This window comes from Notechis scutatus, chromosome 3, assembly GCF_049901735.1.
Source record: "Notechis scutatus isolate UNSWTSFEM ecotype Mainland chromosome 3, rNotScu1.2, whole genome shotgun sequence".
Lineage (NCBI taxonomy): Eukaryota > Metazoa > Chordata > Lepidosauria > Squamata > Elapidae > Notechis > Notechis scutatus.
In genome coordinates this window covers 177,826,654-177,838,773 of record NC_142011.1, presented here as the reverse complement: position 1 = coordinate 177,838,773, position 12,120 = coordinate 177,826,654, and the positions used below count along the sequence as shown (strand labels likewise).

General features: G+C 34.8%; 1 long non-coding RNA gene across 2 annotated transcripts in view; it reads right to left on the bottom strand.

Moving 5' to 3' along the window:
• Window positions 1–5,574: 5,574 nt before the first annotated feature.
• LOC148131500 (uncharacterized) overlaps window positions 5,575–12,120 on the bottom strand; it is a 100,799-nt gene continuing 94,253 nt past the window's right edge. For both annotated transcript variants that reach the window (XR_015748958.1, XR_015748957.1), the window contains 2 exons: window positions 10,322–10,416; window positions 5,575–9,602 (listed from right to left, as the gene is read on the bottom strand). This is a non-coding gene — a long non-coding RNA (uncharacterized LOC148131500). The remainder of the gene's footprint in view (window positions 9,603–10,321; window positions 10,417–12,120) is intronic.

Below are 12,120 nucleotides of genomic sequence, written 5' to 3'. Positions count from 1 at the left end.
CTCCTGCCTGTCTTTTCTGACATACTGTAGAGCTTTGAAGCAATACTGCAGCTACAGACCTATCAGCTGACCCACAATTGTCAAAGCAGTCATCTGTATTTTTAAAATGTCACAGGACTATAAGTCTTGCTCTGGATTTACCAAATTAAAAGGAGGGAGGGAGGGGGAGAGGGAGAGAGAGAAAGAGAGCAAGAGTGAGACACACACACACAGAGAGAGAGAGAGAGAGAGAGAGAGAGAGAGAGAGAGAGAGAGAGAATCCATTAAACCTGGATACAGTTACACTGAAGGGCATATAATTTAAAACAGTCATTATTATTATTATATGGATATTTTTTTCCTACACAGTTCAATGGAAAAATATGCATGTGCATTCAGAAGGGTTTTTCACAATTGCTGTTTTAACCAGTACTATCAAAGCCTTTGTTAAGAAAATCCCAGGAAGGCAATGATTTTTGTTTGTTTTTATATGGTTCCTCTGAACAGCATATTGTACATTTTTCTGAAAAGTTTTATGGAAAAATCCATCTCTGTAACATGCCAAAACGAATCTAGGTGACATGTTGGGAGCTCAATTATACCAGAGAAAATCCAGGCATACTGTCAGCCCAATAGATAATGCTATTTCTATGTCTCAAATATAAAGGCAGGACCTTTAAGCGGTACAACTGTTATAGTGGTGGTGAAAAAAATGCTGGTAGAAAAGTTGCGATGGATAAAACAGTTGATAGAAAGGGAGAAACACAGGAGAAAAGTATATTATGCCATATTTTCAACTGGATCATATTATGTCCATCTAATCTGAACATTAGACCAGTCTTGGCAACTTTAAGATTTGTGGACAACTCCAATATTCCCCAGCCAGCGTTCCCCAGAACCTTGTGTTTGTCTACAAGTCATGTTTTTGCCAAGGTTGGACACCCCTAAACTAGACAGAGCTTGTTGAAGGTCCAGTACCAATATGAGATACACGGGATCTTAAGCCTTCTTGGTTTTAGCCCTTAATCTCCAGAATTCTTTTCTTCTGGAGGTGCATTTGCCCGTGACATCTCTCTTACTTTGGAAGGCCGAGTTTCAATGGGCTTTAGCTCTTAACGGTGATTGTATGCAGCAACTGAACTTTTTATTGATTGTTGTATTATGTATATATTTTCATGTCGGTTGAGCTTGTATATGTATATATTTTCATGTCGGTTGAACAGAGTCCACAAAGATTGGTGTGCTATAAACAAATGTTAGTACATAATAAGCAAACACTGCAGGCCTGCACAACTTTACACTTCGATCTTGGAGAAGGAAAGGGCCATTTTAGAAGCAATTTTCTTTCAAAGGTCTTCCAAGTCTATTTGTACGATAAGTGCTTAAGAAGAGGGCACTCAAGACGGTATGCAGTCTAAGAGTTACTAAGAAAAATACTAGGCTGTCTTTGAATCATCCAAAAATAGAATCCTAGAAAGTTCCTTTTTCTAGAGTGATATGTGTACATGCTGATGGCAGAAGAGAAACCATAGGATCCAATTTAAGCGGGGGAGGGGGGGAACTTTCCAGAATTATATGCATTACAATACACTGGATGGGCTAGAGAAGTGCTGGTTATAAATATGTCTCAGGGACTATGTCACATTGCTGAAACTTGACAGTCATAAATTCTTGTTCCTGATGATCTGTTTATGATCTTGATTTATGTCTTGGCTCCAAATTTTCCATAGGTCCTTGCATATGACCTCCTGTCTTTGATCTCTGGTTGTTTATGACTTCCGTGTGTGCTCTGCTGTTTCTTGACTGCAAATGTCAATCATTCTGGAGCAGAACACCCCCTATTGACTCTAAGATGACAGAGGGGAAAAAAAAAGTAAAACCACTGGCCAGATATTGATACAGGCATTTTTTAGGCCTTGATATAGAAAATTAAATGTAGGCATTTTCCCTTTTCTTCTCTCAGCTATGAAATAAATTGCAGGAGATTCTTGCAGTCAACATGTTCTTTGTTAGGATATTTTGATGGGTCCTCCCATTATCCCTGGGTGGAAGGATATCAGAGTGTTTTTTTTCCCCAAGACACCTACACCCACAAACTGTTGCATTGAGCTCCAAAACACTGCTTATTAGTTGACCGTGGCACTCCAAAATAATTTAATTTTACCAATAGGAATATCTTGAAATGTAGCAGATTATTTTTAGTTAAGAATGTTGCTAAAATACCCTGAATACCAAAGAATCCTATTACGTTCCATTATGTGTGGTAAATATAAGTGTAGCAAAAGTGGACGCAAGAAATCTCCCTGCCATAATCACTGATGTTCTGAAGGTCTTTCATGTATACTGTGGACATGCCTGCTGTTTTCCTTAGTGTTTGCATCACATTACATATTTTCGTTCTTCTCTTTTTCCTTGAGTAAGGAAATAACCTATGGCAACAGGATGGCAACATAACTTCCTCTCTCTCTTTTCATGAATTGGAATCTAGATTTGAAAGAAATTTATTCTACAGAAAAATAAAAAAAAATCAGGAAAGGTTTAAAGAAGTCTGTGTGGACAGTGCATAATAAAATACCAATGTCCTTAACAATACATATGAATTTTGAAGATGCTGTGAGTGATCGAAACTGCTGGAAAACTCTTGCTGTTCAATGTGCTCTACAGAGCACCTAATGATGATGCTGATGTGTCATATCCAATATTTTGATTCACCTTGCACAATAATTGGAGTAAAATCTTTCTACCAACATTTTCACAACAGATTCCAACATCCCTGGAATACTGCTTATTTTAACTACCACAAGAACTGGCCTAGAGCAGACATCCAGATTCTAATTGATTGAAGATCTTATCATTCCTCATAATTGGCCATGCTAGGTAGAATAGAAGGTAGTGACAGCAGAACAGTATTGAGAGGATCCTACACAACATGCTACTGGTAAATAATTTTCCTTGCTCTTTATCCTGTAGGATCTTAGAACTCAATATAATGAATATGGTGAATCTGTTCCATTTAACCAACCATTTCTCATTACTTCTTTGTCTCCTGACACAATTTTTGAACACATAAGCCTTAGTTTGTTCTGTATTCCTAAAGAATACTGTATTCTTGCATGCCTCAGAAGTCTATCTCTAAATACAGTATTTTGAATAATTTCCCCGGATCTTTTTTTAATCTCCAGCAGGATCCCAATGTTATTAATATCTATTATCTTATTAAAGTGAACTATTTAGTAAATGGCTGAAGTTCATTGTAATCATTGGCCTCACCCTTCCCTTTTCAAAATCACAGTCTTTTTTTCTTTCAAATAAACTGGGGTTATGTTTGCTCTAAACACACAATATTTTTTCTGCTGACACCAGACTTTTAGTGCATTATTTGAACTTTTCATTTGATTGTTCTGGGCCTTTTGGGGCAATATTTGATCATGTTTCTTCATAAAGTTCAATCTCTGGGGGGGCAATCATTAATTTACATCCAAATGCAAAAGTCATTATCAGTCCCTGCAAAAAAAAATACAGATACAGATACAAAAAGATATATAGACACACACACACACACACACACACACACACACACACTATTGTTTCCCTCAAAATTCTGTAAAGTATGGTTGAAAGTGAAAATACTAACTGCAAGACTTCTGGAACACAGATATTCACATAGCTTCTATTCTACTAAATATGTTACCATTTATTTTAGTTGGGACAAAGTGAAATGTTAATGATTGGCTCTCCAACCTTCCTTGTTCCAAATAATGGTAACTGAGCTTTGGGAGATGAGAATTCAGCAGCAGAGAAATATGTTGCAATATATAATCTCTGCCTGCATCTGCTTGCTCTTTTGCATAACTTATATGAAGGCAGGATGATAGCAAAAGATTGTATGAGAAAAATATCATTATATTTATGTATTTTTCATAAGAAAAATATAATGTGTACTGGAAAAGGCTGATCGTATGTCAAAGTATATTCAGATCCACAGCCCAAACAATATTCAAACATTAATAAGTTTACAAAGAGAGAGTTATTTATGTAGAGCTGCATTAACAAGAGAAGCACAATGCATTTGGTTATATTTTTTTCAGATCATAAAGTTTTAATAATGTGGCTTCTGCTTTCTATAAAGTTGTGAATTGAGAGCAGGTTATGAATTGACTGTACATTTGTTTGTGACATTCCTTGAACAGATGTCCCAGATGAGGAAATTCCTCATGGATTAATGATGTTATTGTGAGGTTTTCTGAGCAAGAACTTTTTTTCAAAGCCTTTAGCGGTGAATCATGAAGCTGCCTGAATTAGAAGTGGAGTTATTCATACTGTTAGATAAGACACAGAGATAAAGATGGGCTTCTCTAATTACTCGCATCTTGGAGCAACCAACTGGGATTTATATACCTGGAACAAAGATGGGAGAAATTTGTTCAATTTGCACTTTCCAAACTAATATGTGAACTGAAATGTAATATTTAATATTTGTATTTTCTTAGATTGTAAGTTTTCTGAGCATAAAAGCTTGCATTTGAACATGGAGGGAAATGCTATAGTAGCAAGCAATTGGGACTATTGCCTTAAAGGTGATGGGATAGCTCAGTGGTTAAGACACAAGGTTTGTTGGCTGGACAGCCAAGGTTTGAGACCTGACCACTGTGCGGCGGGGTGAGTTCCCATCCTCAGCCAAGCTCCTGCCAACCTACCGGTAGCAGTTTGAAAGCAAGTAGATATATAGGTACCGCTTCATTGGGAAGGTAACAACACTCAATGATGTCATGCTGGCCACATTTCCATGGAAACATCTTCAGACAGCACTGGCTCAGTGGCCTTGAAATGGAGATGAGTACTGTCCCTTATAGTCGGCAACAATAAAATCTGCAGGGATTCCTTGAAGAATTATGAGATTATTTAAAGGCATCAGAAAAGTGGTTTATATTTTGCAATAAGCAAACAAACAAACTGTTTTGTGTACTGTTTTTTTTTTAAATTAAGTGAAGATGAAAATAACATTTCTTGGCTAGCATGCATGTTTTAAAAACTAAGCTCAACATCTGTTCTCTTGGATCTTGACTGGCAAATATTCTTTGCAGATCATTAATTTTTTATTTATTTTTTAAATATGCCACTCTAAGATATTGCCCATAAAAATGGAAAGATAAATGTCTCGTTCCTAGCAAAGTTAACTATAATGGAAAATATTTGTATCTCAGGATTGGAATGCTGAGGAAATACCAAGATCCTAAGAATAATAAAGTTCCAATCTCAAAGGGGGAAAATCTATGCCAGTTCCTTGCAGTATGCAAACAGAATGATTTTTATTGACACCAGTTCGAGCATCAGAATCAGAGGTGGTATTCAGCAGGTTCTGACCAGTTCTGGAGAACCAGTAGCAAGATATTTGAGTAGTTCAGAAACTGGAAAATACCACCTGACTGGCCCCACCCCCACCTATTCTCTGCCTCCCGAGTCCCAGCTGATCGGCTGGGTCTTCTTTTGTTGCCTTGCAAAGGAGAACGGAGCTGGAAAGCAGGTTAGTGGTGTGGGGAGGGAATGAGGATTTTACAGTATCCTTCCCCTGGAGTGGAGTGGGAATGGAGATTTTACAGTATCCTTCCCCTGCCATGCCCACCAAGTCATGCCCAAAGAACTGGTAGTAAAAAAATTTGAATTCCACCACTGACCAGAATGGGTAAACCTAGGTAAATGAACAGGGTGAACTCATTGTTTTCCTGCTGTGGTTCCATAGGTAAAATCAACATAGAGCTTGAACGTAGCAGTAGGAGTCTTTCTCTTTGATTTCAGTGAGTGGGAATTGTTTTAATTTAAAATGCACCGAGAGAGAGAGAGACACACACAAACACAGAGAGACAAACATGGAGGGAAAATAGGAAAATAAATGCCATTTCATGCCTTCCTCACTTTTGTCTTGTAGCAACAAGTCAATAATGCAAAAGAATTTACAGAATTCGGTCCTGAAGTATTCCATCATCCCTGTACCATGGTTTTATATTTATCTATATAATTTTAAACCAGATTATTATCAAGTTTGCATATTAATAATGTACAAATACAATCAGTAGAGTCCTTCCATTCAATTTTACACAATGTGTACATATCACAATAAACTTACGAGAACAATAGAAAGGAATATTTTCAGCCAAACCCTTGCTTAGTACAGGACTAGATTCCACTTGAACAGATCAAATACAAGAGTAGATTCCATTTGAACATTCACCATTTCTCAGAATAATTGTCCTATCAAACTGTACTTATTGTTTTTAATATTCAGCTACAATCTGTGAGTTAAGTTCACATTACATTCATATATCTGTCTTGAATTTTGGAACAACGGAGAACAAGTTTTCACCCTTATCTGTACCCTTTCAGATACATTATTTGAAGATTTCTATTAAATATTGTCCTTAATATATTCTCTCCAAGATTAAACATTCCCAATTTTTTCACTCTTTTTTTTGCAGGATTTAATTTCTGGTTCCTTGATCATTCTCATTGCTTTTTTCTAAACCTGTTTCAGTTTGTCTGAATCTTCTTAAAAGTGTGATGCCCAATACTGGAGGTAAGTATGACTTACGTACTATAAAACTATATTTCCACTGTTGATGTAACATAACTTTTGCTGTTTGCTTTTGTGACTGCAAAGCTGACTCATATTTCATACCTACTGTGTTATACCATGATCAGGCTGAAAGCATATCCACACTGGAATGTTGTGTCTCACCTGGCCATTACATTCAGTTGAAGAAAATATATATTTCATTGTCATGTTTCTATTAATCTCATTTCAGTCCTATAATTTATTCTGTTCTTTTCAGTTATCTGGTGGAACACACAGTCATTCATTAAAGTGGCTTGACAAAAATAGGAATTAAGTGCCTCGCTTTTTCTTCATTAGATGCTAGCTTTTGATCTATTTCATCAAGCAGTTGCTTTATTGTTCCTTTTATTTTAAACAATTTTAATCTTTGTCCAACCTCAGCTCATTCTAAAGTTCAGCTTTTCTCTAGTTTCAGACTTCATGACTGTAATCATTTTAGTGTTTCTATTTTCATTTTCTATATGTGCTCTTTTTTCATTTTCAAGTATAAAGCTTTGTAAAAATGCACATTGGTTTCATCTCCTGTTCTCCATCATTTTTCTTCATTAGAATTATTTTCAATTGTGCTTATTATTGTGAATTTGCTTTTTTAATGAATTTCCATCTATCTTAAGCTTCCCTTTCTATTAGTTTGTTTTTCTAATGAATCCTCCTTATCATTTTTCTGGGTTTATTAAAACCCAATCCATTCATTTTTTTTAATATTTCAAACCCCAAAGAAAAGTATTTCACTACACATAAGTTGGTTTCCTGGAAATACAAATAATATGTTATAATGTGTTTGCTATTTTCACTTCCTTCACTACATGTCCCAAGTGATTAGTATCAATTAATAGCCCAGAAGAGCTATTTTTTGCTGTTCTAGGCTATTAAGAATGTGCTCTATTCTCTGAAGAAAAAAAATGTTAGCATGTTACGAATTTTCTGGTAGGACCGTGCTTAGCAGAATTTGTCTCTCAACTGATGTCAGGGTTATCAAAATCCCCCATCATTTATCACTTCATGTTTCTTTGACAGATCTTTTGGAATGCAGTAATCATATTTTATCTCTAATACAGCTCATATTAGATGCCCACAGCAGTTTTTGTCTTTATCCCTCCACATATTTGAACCCAGATACACTCTACAGCAGTGTTTCTCAGCCTGAGAAACTTTAAGGTCTGTGGACTTCAACTTGCAGAATTGCCCAGCCATACATCTTAAATCCATGCATCTTAAAGTTGCTAAGGTAGAGGAACACTGGTCTATAATATTGGCAAATTAAATTGGATTACTGAACAAGCTTAGATACTTTTAACATAGCAACTAATCCTTTTCAATTGTGTGTGCTTCTTTTGAACCAATTGCATCTTCAATTGCTCAGTTCCAATCACAGAAAGCATCTCACAAGGTCTCCATTATATCTACTGAATCTTATTTCTTCCCTCGACTAAGAATTCAAGCTCAATTTATTTGTCTCTGGTACTCTATTAGTAGGTATGATGGTCATACATTTTCTATGAGTGGTTAATAGCATCACTCTCTTTTCCTTCCACAGCGCTCAAGTATTTATGTGAAGTCCTTCCTTCAGAGTTCTTATCTTCAAGCCCAAAAGGATTACATTTTAAAATCTTCTGGTCAAATTTGCCATGCTTCAGCCTGTCTCATACAAGCAGTCCATTACTCTGATAATTAAGACTATTGTTCCAGGAATCTAATCTCTTCCATCATCATCAATTGCCTAACCAGACATTCATTTGCAATATTCGTCTTTCCTACTCCAATCGTTTTAGATTGCAGGGAAAATCACCCAAGATCAATACCACCACATCCTTCCATCATCTTGAGCTTCCTTCAGCATCCATATTCCTTGAAGTATAATTTATTTCCACATAAATTAGATGGAAGAGTTATCTGTCTGTGGGATTCATAAATCTTGAAAGTTAGTCCTGAGATATCCTTGATATTTATTTGTAGCAGATAGTTCATATCATAAACCAATGAGTCCAAATAGCATACAGTTTTTTTTAAAAAGTAACAAGACACCAACCACCACAATTCTTTCCTTTGTGTGATCAAAACTGAATAGAATGTAATGATTAGTTCCAGAGATTTGGAAATTATTTAGTTAGTTATTGATTTGATTTGTGTTTGTTTGATTTGTGAAGCCCATTCAATTCAGATAAGACCGGGTGGCTTATAAAATATCAACCATATTTAAAACACAATTTAAAATATAAAAAAAGTGTTACAAAATTCCTGGAGGAAAAAAAAAATTAAAAAGCAAAACAAAACATAACAGGGTTTCCACAAGCCCTCTAATCCCAGGCCTGGAACACAATCAGATCTTAAAGGACTTTAAGACATTTGGAGAATAAGAGCCATATATATTTCTGAGGGATTTAGCATCCTGCCTGTTTCTTTCTTTTTTCTTGATTTGAAGATTCAAAGTTTACATCTTTGAAAATCTGAAAACTGTTTCTTAGTTCCAATGGTGCAGAATACTGTCTGTTTCTTGATTCTTGCTATTACTGTTGTCAATTAACCTTCATTCTTTATTTGACAATCTTCCTTATGGTAAGTTGTTTTCAATGTTAGCTTCTACCTTAGGAACTCCTTTATGGTAACCAATAAAACATCCTTTCTTATCAGGTAACTATTTGCTACTATTCTTTGATTTATTCTTCAAGGGCAATTACAGGGTGCACTTGCTGAATACGTAGACCAGAATGTTGTCAACCAGGAACATAAACAGACACGAGCACTGCAAGTAAAGGATTTCTCATCCAAGGATCTTCATCTTCACTGTTGTTTCTTAAGCTTTTACCAGTTTTACTGCAGAGAAACATATAATCATAAAATAATAAAAGTTGGGAGAAGTGGCCATTAGGCCATTGAGTCCAATTCCCTGTTCACTGCAAGAATCGACATTAAAGGAGATGGATGATAGTCTCACTCTGTTAGGGAGGTTTTTTTCTCATCAATATTAAAGTGGAATTTGTGTTCTTGTAATTTAAATCCATTACTCTGTGTCCTGCATTGTGAAACAAGAGAGAACAGGATTTCTTCCCTAAGACATTTTTTCTGGTATTTGACGAGTGCTATCAGTTTCTCTCACAGTCATCTTTTCTTAAGGCTAAGCATAATGCTGTATCTCTTTCAGTCTCTCTTCAATTATTTTAATTTCTATTCTCCTGACTATCTTTTTTTTCCCTGCTCCCAAATGACCCAGTTTTTTTCTGAATCCAGCCCAGAACTGGACACAATATTTACCAAAGCTGAATAGAATAGAATATTAGTTTCAGTGAGTTTGGAAATTATACTTTTCCAAATTGTAAAGTTTTGTTTGTTTTCTTTGCATAATATTTCACTGCTGGTTCTCATTCTTTTGAAACTGTCTATTCTATACATAATTCAACTATATCAATACTACCAATTCAATGTTCTAGATCTGTGCATTTGATTTTTAATTTCCTAAATGAAAACATCTGCAAAGTGCAAATTTGTGTAAAGAGCAAAACTGTTAGATTTAATTGTGTTACTTTTAACTGGTGTCTCCAAGCTACAAAAACCATTTTATGCAAAGGAATGTAGGCTTGACCTTGGGAATGGGAGATGAATGAATGATTGAATGAACAATTAAGAAGAGACTTTAGAAAAAGATTGTTCAATCCTGAGAAAGAGGAAAATAGGAGAAATAAATTCGAAATAACGCCATGTTGAATTTATTTCATTTAAGATAGACAAACAAACCTGTTACAGCCTTTCAAGATTCTTCTTCTTTTACTCTCCAACAATGAAAAGCAATCCTGGAATCCTTGCTATTCCTGCTTCTTGAACCTGCATACCTCAAAGAGATAATATTTCTGCCTTCAAGAATATTAACTATCCTCTCCAATTTTGTATGATTTGCAATCTGAAAATAATTTTTTCTTTTTATCAAAATCCAGTGAAAATATTGAAAGCCAGACAACCCAGAAATCATTGAGATTTTTAATATGGTTTTCAAGTATAATTTATCAACTTGATTGTCATGCTGTACCCTTAACTGAATTGCTGATCAATGTATCATACTGTACTTTATGATAGGTATGCTTTGCTGAAGTCAAGGTATATTCTACTTACAGCATTCCCATAATTTACTAAATAAATTACTCAATCAAAAAATTAGGTGTTTGGTATAGCAATATTTGTTATTGATAAATTCATGATGATTTTAGTTAATTACTGCATTTTTTAGAATCTTATCTATAATTAAGATCGTCCCAGGTATCACAGTGATTGGTTTTTAATTTGTGGGATCTGCCTTTTCTCCATTTTTGAATATTGGATATTTGTTTCAATTATTCAGGATTGCTCAAAGACTGTAGATAGTTGCTTCAGTACCCTAGAACACACTGTATTTGGTTCCAAACTTTTTAACTTTCTCAAACTAAGGAGGTATTCTCATTTCTCCCTGTTTCATTATAAGTTTAGTCAAATATTTACTTCTCTTTTAGGAGGGGGAAATTTTAGGGATTTCTCTTTAAATTCCTCAGGCAGCTTCCATAGGCTAAAATTGTTTGGTTTTGTTACTCTCTTGCTCAGTGAGAGAACTAAAATGTAGTGTAAAAAACTCAAAATTGTATTCAATTAATTAAAATGCTGTTAGCAAATTTACACATGTATAATGGTGGTTTAAACTTTTAAGAATAAATGTATTACTTGGGACTGGACCATACATTGATGTTAACATTACATTGAAGTAATATATCTCATCTATTGTTCTTTCATTCTGCTCATGTACTGTACATCTACTTTCATGAAGATATATTATGGCTTTACACTAGTTCATTGCTGAGAAGAATGCTTTTTCTGCCTCCCATCCCATGAAAAAGTGATGTTCTAATCCAGACAATTGATGGATTGTTAAAAAAAGAGAGTAAAAATAAAAATAAAATAACTAAAATATTCTAATGTTATCATATACTTGACAAAGACAGTGAGTCTGAAATCAATATAAAACCATGAAACTTGGCTTTATATATGGTTTAAGCATAAATCTATTCATACATACATGCAGCAAAAGAAATTTAAAAAAAAATCTAAAAAAATATTATGGTAGAAACCAAAAATTAAAGAATACAATGATAATAAGAAGTTATAAATGTGGAAAAGATTATCTTTTGCTAGTGTCAAGAGTTGATCTTTGGGGAGAAATTGAGACAGTAAAAAAAGGAGAAACTTGAGTCAAAATAGAAGGGCTGCAACAAAAGAATATCTGAATTCTTTATGAAGACATACTAGAAGCTATATACCACATGCAGTAACCTGATTAGTCGACAATATCTTGAAGAATTCTCTACACATTAACTAGTTATTTGTCTTAAAATCTGATGGAAAGGCAGATGTGGTGAAGTCATACATCATATGTCTCAGCAAAAGGAACTTCATAATGTCCACTTCTAAATTAGGGATGCTTTGCCTTGGCAGATTCACTGACTGTAGGTGCTAGTACATCTTACATATACCTTCATATTTGTTTTGAATTATTTTTCTACTGTAACTGTCGA